Source organism: Hypomesus transpacificus, chromosome 13 (assembly GCF_021917145.1).
Source record: "Hypomesus transpacificus isolate Combined female chromosome 13, fHypTra1, whole genome shotgun sequence".
In the NCBI taxonomy this organism is placed as follows: Eukaryota; Metazoa; Chordata; class Actinopteri; order Osmeriformes; family Osmeridae; genus Hypomesus; species Hypomesus transpacificus.
The window spans coordinates 3,528,549-3,538,647 of record NC_061072.1 but is presented as its reverse complement, the minus strand read 5'-3'; the positions used below and the strand labels follow the sequence as shown (position 1 = coordinate 3,538,647).

The 10,099-nt window shown below is 37.6% G+C and overlaps 1 long non-coding RNA gene across 1 annotated transcript; it reads left to right on the top strand.

Moving 5' to 3' along the window:
- Window positions 1-3,071: 3,071 nt before the first annotated feature.
- Window positions 3,072-5,838, top strand: LOC124475680. Its single transcript, XR_006956958.1, has 6 exons — window positions 3,072-3,159; window positions 3,845-3,874; window positions 3,988-4,132; window positions 4,405-4,560; window positions 4,878-4,973; window positions 5,082-5,838. It is a non-coding gene; the product is annotated as an uncharacterized LOC124475680 (long non-coding RNA).
- Window positions 5,839-10,099: the final 4,261 nt, after the last annotated feature.

Below are 10,099 nucleotides of genomic sequence, written 5' to 3'. Positions count from 1 at the left end.
AGGTCAAATTATAAAGTAGTATGTCAAAACTGCAGTATCAAAGCAGACAGTCTTAACATTGGAAACAGAAAAAAAATAAAAACTCTTTAATTCTAATCAGATACCCAACTAATCAAGAAGAGCATAGGTCTGACCTACATGTGACCTACATTGGCAACATAACTAGACACACTTAGTCCTCGTCAGAAGTGCTGAAATCACTGTAAGCTGCATCATTCAATTCTGGCATCTCCTCCTCCGAGTCTATGTCCAGGAGCGGTTGGTGGTTGAGGATTCTGCTGTAGTAGTCCTTCACTTTCAACATTTGTGCTTTCAGCTCTGTTTGCTTTTTAAGCACCAGACACCGTAGTCCCTTCTGTGCATCCTCAGACATGTCAGCAAAAGAAGCTGTAAAAAGGATTACGTTTCATAATATTATTAACATGCAATTCTAAAAGTTGATAATGAAACAACAAATAAAGTTCAATATAGTTCAAACATTCTCAACATGGAAAGGACAGCGTTAGTCGCAGAACAGTCTGGCAGCAAACCAAATATAGATGCAAGTTGTAGCTAAAATAGTTACGTAAAAAGAGAGATGTGCTTACAGTTGGAGGAGATAATTCCCAGCTTCAAATGTTGTGCTTTCATCACTGTCCAATGCTGCTGCATTTCTTTGCAAAGGATCATTTCCTCCTCCTTCAGGCTTCTCACAGCCATCACCTTCTCAAACACCTTCCTTTTGGTCTGAAGGTCTGCAGCAACTGCAAATTCAATTCATCGACATCAGAAGGGAAGATATTATAGTTATAACAACTTGAAAGCTATGGTCCTGATATGCCACTACTGCATAGAGATAATGAGTATCTGTTAAAACAGCATAGCCTACATTATAAGTTACAAATAAATAATGGAAAAAAACTAATTTTCACGTTGTATGTCCTGCCAAGGCCACGTGTCAGTCTGGAGGATGGCATCAAGTGACACAATCTGTAAAGGTGGTTCAGCCAGCTTCTTGTAGTCATCAACGGTAGTTGACAAGCGTTCTTCTCATCCAAAATGACTTTTCGAATCTTGTGGCGTCTCTTGTTGCTATCTAAAAACATCATAAAGAATGGCACAATTCAGTCACTGTCTGTCACTTCACTATGTACTGTATACATTTAGACTAGAATTCCTATTGTGACACTTTTTGCAGTGTTTAACTGGGTTGCAACCATAAGCATCACATCCTGCTTAAGTTAATGTGGTTAAGATTTAATTCTGTTTTCTGAACTCTTACATACGAAATACGTTTTCTTAATGTTAAAGTGTGAAAGTGCATATTTCAAGGAAACTGACGTACCAGTTTGTCTGTAGAGATTTTGGCTTCGCACCTTGATGATCACAGCAAGCTCCTCTATTCGTGCCTGTAATGCCCCAAGGCTGCCATCACTCTGATGAGTTTCTAAATGAGAGTCACAGTATATATACAACTAAAATCACTCAATTACATTCAGCAACCTGTTTGTTTTAAGTAGTTCTTATCTAGGGATGCGTACAGAGACCCTTTCAAAAGGACAATAATATTCATAATCACATAAATATTAGGGTGTGTATTTCTGTACGTCCCCTTAAGTTGGTGGGGCCTTGGAATGCCATGGCCCTTTCCAGGGACCTTGATGACATGCACACAGCTGTACTGTGTGTGCTATATAACATCATTTATATATAACATAATTCAACATCAACCTATAAAGTAAGCCATATAGCCTTTCATTAAGACAACTCACCTTCAGCCCATTACTGCACATCACACACCCATGACTGCATTGTGTCGTCATCTACGCCCAGCTCATCTTTGGTGGCATCCAGGCTCTCCATTTGTTCCTTAAGCATCCTTACAGTCTAATAATTACATTAATAAAGTCAATCCCTTGCCTTTGTATGTCTTTACATAACTAGAGTCAATATCAATGTTCAAATTAACCTTAAGGTATCTCTGGCTCAAAGTGCGGCCCATGTTCTCCACTTTCCTTTTATTCCACCCCCAAGCCAGGAGGGTCAGCATGTCTGTTCAACCTAAATTCAAGGCCAGTGTGTAAAAATAGTTATTATTTAACAGGAGATTAGATGGAACACACACACATACCTGCTTTAGACATGTACTTGGATGTGATGGCTGCTCTGGACAGGAAACTGTTCACTTGCTCAATCTCTTCTCCAATTGTTGAGCCTGCACCTTCCTGAAAAGCGCCTCCCCATTTAATCTGTAAAGAAGTGAACACAGTTACTGCTAAATTCACTCCATCTTACCAGAAAAAGGTCTCAAACTAACACAACATTTGTAAATAAAGCTACCATATACCTCGCATTTCCCAGTGTGTGCCTTTGCATGCATGACCGAAAGGAAAGGACGCATGGACAAGAGATCCTTCATCTCAGGGCACTGCTGAGCCACCTTGGCCACATAATCATACCTGCAAACTTGTCACTTTTCAGTGAAAATAGCCGTCAAACGGGGCAAGGGAAAATCTTGGGGTGGCACACCAAAATCAAAACACATAGTCTAACAATAATTTTGAAAAGCGTCTGCCTCAAAAAAGCTTAGACTAGAAGCGCATACGTGTGGCGGTCTGCAAGAACCCGTCTGTCGCGGCCGCTCATTGTTGGCTATAAGCCAAAAAAGATCGAAACTCTGTTTTCTGCACTGTAAAAAATAATTCAAGGGACTTGTAAATGTAAGAGTTAAATAAAGGTATTCTTGTTTAAAAAAAACACTGACTTTCATTATGATGAGTATTTGGTTTAACTGTATTAAAATTCATGAGTGAATCTCAAACAGCAATCTTTGTGTAAAATGTACATGTAGTAAGTAAGTTTATTTAATAAAAAGAAATGATGATTTGACTGACAGATTACAATGTTTGGATATTAGAAATTATTACTGTATGTTTCACCAACATTTTTAAGAATATACTATGAATAGCAATTATTTTTAAGAACTACAATTATTTGACAAAATAAACTCAATATATTTGGAAACTACTTAACAACTTAAAAGAATGAGTAAACGGGTATGAAACGACGTCATTTCCTAACGGTTCTGGCTCAGAGACAGATGACACGGAGACATTGCTTGGCGGGCACAGCTACTTGAAGGTCTGACTGGACTCCACCGCGACAAGACCAGAAGTTTAAGTAAGTAACATTTAACACAATAATCGTTTTACATACATCTCAGTTACAGAAGCAACAACTGAGCATGAAATATCAGTCGACCAACATTACTGTGACGTCGAAGTCATTCTTTGGCAAAGCTAATTTGACTTGTTAGCACACTTTAGCTAGCTAGCTAGCAAGCTGAGTTTGCACGTGCTATGCGTTTTCTTCAGAAGGCTACAACTAAGCTTACATTAAGCAGTTATATTACATACAGTTTAACATTAGACTCTAACTTGTATAACTACAACACTTTTGCACCTTGTCGGCCTATGTTAAGTTGGAGAAAGGTCTGAAAATAAAATATTTTTTACTGCTGAGGTCAATTCAGTTAACGTTATAATATGTGAAGTTAGTCCTTAACAAATTGTCGAAAAATATTCAGGTATATGCAAAGGCTAATGTTTCTTTTTCTTTAACTTTTTTCAAAATCAGAGACCGGTTAATACCACAAAGATTGGTCTCTTTGAAGTTCAAGCTGGGCTCTGCCCTAATTACCATGCCATGTTGATCTTTAAATCTCACTCAGGAGGAAATCATGCATTGAGGAGCAGTATTCATTACTTGCAATTCATGACTTGTGTGGAACGTTGTTCGTAAAGGTAATTGTCAGTTCAAGAGTTGTTATAATCCTTGCTAAATATATATTTTAAATACATTTCAGATGGAAAACGGCTGATCAAGAAAATGTGAGGTAAGTTACCATTAGTTTTGGCAAAAAAAAAATTGGTGGGGGGGAAAGTCTATCAACTTTTATGCCAATTAAAGGTTTGTATCTCTTTTGTTTCAACATATGCTTAACTTAAGAGACGGGACAGGAATGTGTGAGAAAGAGGGGAGGACACCAACAAAGGACAGCAGGCCATATTCAACTCAGGTCACAGTGGAAAGGACTGAGCCTCAGGACACTACACTAGCCACCGAGGCTCCCTGATTTGTATTAATCTTTAAGGTAACAGCTCATGGGGTGGCAGTGTAAGCTCTGTACATTTGTCGCATCATCAAAGGGGGGACTTATTAAACACTACCGACTGAAACACAGACATTTAGGTCATGGACATTTTCTTCCTTGTATTCATTTGAACAATCCTCTAAGTAAAGCTCTTGGTCCTGATGGTCTCTTTTTTTCTAAATATAAGAGGGGAATTTAATGTAACTTCTGTGTTATTAAGCTAGTTAAATAATCACAATCTCCCTGTTGTTTTTTTTGTCTTTTTGTTAAAGGTCAACGCAGAGTTTCAACGAATTACCACCGTAAATCTCGAGGCAAAATTCATGTCAATGTTGGACCTTTACTCTCCTAAACTGCTTTCCATCTTCCAAGCCAAGAAAGGTGCTGCTGGAGAGAGACATCGTGCAGAAATGAATACTCTGCTCCAGGTATTTCAGTTTACTCCTGTTTAGCTGCTGCTTTCCCCCACCTGTTTGTAATTAAAGTGCTCATATGCTTTTGTCCTTTATTGTTATATATATTTTTTTGTGCATGCTATACGTTTACAAAGTGAAAAAGCTAAGTCCCCCCCCCCAAACAGAGTTACCCTCTCCATCAGAAAACACCAGTCAGAAGCAGAGTATGAGGGCGTGCCATATTAGCAGCTAGCATACCTGCAAACTAGTCTCTTTTTGGCAGGCCATAATGTGCACTGAGCGAATAGTGCATCTTCTTGTCATTTAAGAATATATTTTCTCCTAAACAGAGCGGAAATTCCATTCAGAAAACCAGAGAAGTTGTCCTCCGATGTCTCATCGATCACCTTGGTGAAGACGTGAGTGCCTTAATCAAGACTTATGAGGTGAGTCCAATTTATGGATTTCAGGAGTCTCCCTACAATAAATGTGTAATGTTGAAATTGGTGCTTCTGCTAATGCATCGGTGTATTTTTCTTTTACAATGTCTGCAGAATGTTGATACAGCTGTCGATGTGGAAGAAGAGCTGGCAGCACAGGTGATGGCTGTGTACCTGGTCCGGAATGAATGTGGACAGGTCGATGATGTTGGGATCGTCATTGAAGGTTCCACTGTACTCAGCCATCTTGGAGATCTCAGCAGAGCCTGTTGCTACCTGCTAGGACTGACCTATGCTTTGGATCTGAAATACCCCAAAACTCTTAAATACATTTTTTAAGTATTTCAAAAGATGCTTGTGGAAGTGGATTCCGGAAAGCTTTCAGCAAAGGTGCAAAGACTGAGAAACAGTATGGTCATGTAGTTGCTGAGAGGAAGCTGTTCAGATGAGAAAATGTGACTCATACCCAATTGAGCCATGTGTGGAATGTGATATATGACTGTTAATATTGAAGTTATGTACAGAAACCTGGACAATCTAAAGCGCCATTTAATCAGATGATCTCCAGGTGTGGTCAGGCTCACAGTGTTGGAAAGATTTCAGTGTATTTTGAGTCAACATTTTACACCTTGCATTGATAAGCCTTTTCTTTCTTTTTTCCCCATGTATAAGCCATTAAGCATGATTTCAGTTTACAGTAAATTTCCCTACAAATGTCTTAATGCATTTGAAGTTCAAAGTATCTTGAATTGTTAGAAATACAGAAGTCTTTAAAAAAGCATGTCCAATACAGATGACAGAAGAGTTAGACTAAAGTAAATCATTTTGATTTTGCCAAAAAGTTGTCAAATAAAATGTCCATGTTTTGTGAGATCTTGGTCTTACTTAATATTTTTTTGGATTAACATTTATTGACATCAAGTAGAATACACCTATACAATATAATAAATTGAGTAAAATAAATAAGCCAGTACAACACATATTTTAAATAAATCATAGGCAAGTATTCAGTTATATCATACTTATGAAAACTTATAAACTACTTAAACTACTTATGAAAAACAGTTAATTTCAACGTTTTTTTGCTAGCAAGATTTTCAAGCGTCAAGTCAAATGCTCAGTTTGCCTGCTCTTTTGAGTGCTGCAGTGCTAAACAACTGATCAATGAAGTCAGGCTGTTAAACTTAAAAAAAAAGCTTGCTGAGAAGTTATGAACGTAGCCTAGTAGTTAAACTGACATTTACATTCACAACGTGATTATGAACAAAAGGATTTACTTTCCATATTCGCCCATGGTATTCACACGGTATTAACAGAGCTGTACAAAAGCAAACAATGGGGTTTTAAGTTTAAAAAATACGCTCTCGGTGTGATCGGCCCGAATTGACTAAGTTAGCAATAGCTACTCTCTCTAGACTGAAGTAACCTTTCGCCCTCCCAAAATACAGACTTTAACAACACTCTAAGAACAGATGTGTTAAAAACAACTCAATTTGTGTTGTTTTTTAACACAGTTGTATGTCTAGATAAGGACAACGCAGTTTGTGTTACTTCTAACACATTACTTTTGTTAAACTATGTAACACAGCGATTGTGTAGGTTTTTGTGACACACTTTTGTGTTATGCTTACACAAAATCAACACACCTGTGTGTTTATGTAAACTTTCATTAATATAATTCAAATAAATGATCAAAGAGCCATGACTACAAATTCAGCATATATTTATTACTTTAAATAAGGTCATCACATGTCATCACAAAAATCCATAAAAAAGTTAGTATTTTGTAATGATGTGCGTTTCAAAATCATAGTGACAACAATAAATCAAGCAACATCAAACAATATCTTTAGCATCTTTTAAGTTAATAATTTCATATTCATCTTTCTTCTCTATTACATAAGTATGGAGTTGCTCTTCAAAATATTTTAAGGTTAAGATTTGAAGAAACATGAGCACCTCTTCACGTTCACAAATGGGAACTATATGCACTCTCACCAAAGAGACGCTCATCATCTAATTCAGAGTTTAAAGCAAGTACACAACCTGTTCGATAAAAGTGACCAAACACCAACACAATTGGCCACATGAACTGAGCTACAAATATTTATGTCATGTCCAAGTGCTTTCATGCTCTCAATAAACAAATCACATTTTAATAGACTTCCAACCACAACCGGAAAACTACTGGCTACTGATATATTCTTCTTCAAAGGGTCACCTAATTTCCAGGTACACATGCTCTGAACTTGGTTTTTATAAGCCAAAGTCTTTGAAATACTGATAAAATGATTAACTACATAGCTTGTCGTTTCAAGGGACCCTGCTTCCCCTCAAAACGCATACACCATAGTTTTGCAAGGGGGCCAAATTGCATCTTTAAGCGCCAATAGTGAGTCATGAAATGATGTTTTGGGATAAGATTTCTGTCTGGATAAAGATTTTTAAATAAATGATGATGGTCAATGATGAGTTGTTTAAAAAAAACTGACATTCCTTTGGTAACAACAGGAGCAAATACAATGTCACAAATATCTCGGAGCAGTATAAACAATCGCCAGTGTTGACTTTGGTCACTCACAAAATCTCCAATGAGTATAGGCAAGAAAAGAAGAAGACACCACATTTGACTGGCTGTTTCTTTTATAGGATTCTCAGCTGTTCTCAAATTAAGAATGACACTAGGCTTATTCTTTACATTAGTATAACCGTAGTCAAAGCTTGCTATCCTGTCATTCAATTGCTCTAAAGTAAAGAGTTTTTCAAAATAGATGAAATGCTGCAACATTAGTTTTACTTCGAGTGGAGCTACTCCCTCTAGTATGTCATGCATGACATCTACACAAACATTTTCAGTAATGTGGAAATAATTTAGAGAATTAAGGCAAGAATCCTCCTTGACATCAGTGGCAGAAGGGTTTTCCTGAACAACATGCTGCTGATAAATAACTTACCAGCGGGGGAGTCAGGTGGCTGAGCGGTGAGGGAGTCGGGCTAGTAATCTAAAGGTCACCAGTTCGATTCCCGGCCACACCATGACGTTGTGTCCTTGGGCAAGGCACTTCACCCTACTTGCCTCGGGGGGAATGTCCCTGTACTTACTGTAAGTCGCTCTGGATAAGAGCGTCTGCTAAATGACTAAATGTAAATGTACCAGCACTCTCAGGTTGTGGTGGTCCTTCAACATTCTTTTCCAGTGCAGCCAGCTTTAGCAACTTTGGGACAATGGTAGCTTCCATTGTCCAGCTTGTGCGGAGAAAGAGATCTGCTTTCCCTAGAAACATTTCCCCAAAGTCCTTGTCGATCTGAAGAGTTGTAATAACCGACAAGACCCACGACCCAAACCCCTTTTGCAATAACGCCGCTGATCGTCTCTAAGGTTCCGCTGTAGATTTCTCAGTTTGTCCTCAAGAAAGCCTGAGTGGCTCGTTGGAATCGTAAAAATGCTCCTAAAATATATAGAATACCTTTAAATTAGTGATAGTATTTTATTTTTAGTGAGTCAATAAGCAACCATACAATATTCTACACTTGATTACTTACTCACATATCCTTCATTTTCTTCCTCCATTTTAATCTGAAGTGACGGAAAGATTGTGACAATACCTCTGGCAAGAAGTTGTTTATCAGCACTTACTGGGTAACTGAAATAAAGCACCATGAAAAGGATAAAAGAGAACACAATTTGGTTATTAACAATTAAGCCCCTACCCGCAAACAAAATCAGTCCATGAAGAAAATGTACTTACAATCACCTTTTTTCAACAAGGTAGCTAACAGCAGTCGTTACCAATATCATTCTCCATTTCTCAGTAAGAGTCCCGTTCTCCTGATAGAACGCCAAAATCCGGGGGTCTTTCTGTCGGAGATGACTTTTGAAATTCTCCGGATCAAGATCATTAGCTGATCTTGAACACTAAATTAACATACCAAGCCAAAAACAGTTTAAACAAAATCAGTTATGCTCTAAATAAACTTCAGTCAAAACTTAAGAACTTGCCATCTGAAACATAATCATCAATAATTAAATGTAATTATGTAAAAAATAAAAAAAATAATTCTAGCCCCGGTAGACACCAACTTCTCACAACTTACCTCAATATGATTAGTCAAATCAGCATCCGGATTCAGTACGGCCACAGAATTCAGAGGCATGGTAGTACACTAAAAGTTTTATGAATTAGAAAGAGGTGTTAAAAAGCAATGCTGACATTACTGCTTTGCAATTAATGTCCTGTAACTCACATGCAACAAATTAATAAAACTAACATTGAATAGTTAGGATAGAATGGGATTGAGCATATTTATTATGTAGTATCTTTAAATACCACAGTATACATACCTGCGTGTCTGTGCTACAGCTACCAGCAGTGTCATGTATGTCTGACTTAACTGACGTGAATTGAATTTGGAATTTTTCCAAATGTTCAATATGACTGTTCACATCAGTGTCCACATATTCATTGAAGTCAGAGCAGAATTTAGAATTCTAATCATTTCTGCTTGGCAAGGCAATAATGATGTACTGGCATCAATGACTTCCTTGGCGGTCCTGACAGTGTGTGTCTTTTTGCAGATTTCTTGCCCATCCAAGAACACAGCAGTGAGGGATTTTGGAGAATCCATCATTTTACTGTAAACATGAAAGAAAAATTATGAATATGGTTTCACACAAACATTATTCATGTTCTTACGCATTAATTTAACTAGCAGTTGTTTTTACAGAAGCGTAAAACCAAGAGATGCTATCGTACCTAGCCTATTGTAGGGTGTTGATCACCTCCGAGAATACACTAACACATAAGAAAATAAGTAAATCGAATTCAAGACTGAAGCTATTTACCTTTTTGTTTCACATCCTAACGTCGTAAAACTGCTAATGATATGCCAGTTGAATATGCATTTTCAAACTAACTAGGTAACCCTAGGTAGCTTTACCTTTACAGTACATTTGGCTAAAACGGCGCGAAGCTCGTGCTTCGCTAGACTGAGGTGAACATACAAGCGCCACAAAAAAGGATAGCTAGCCAGGAATATGTGATTGCTGTTTTAGTGCCATTGGCTAACTACTATACACGTTAGTTACAACGTGTTATGTTTTACACCCCTTGCTATTATCGGGAAAATAAACG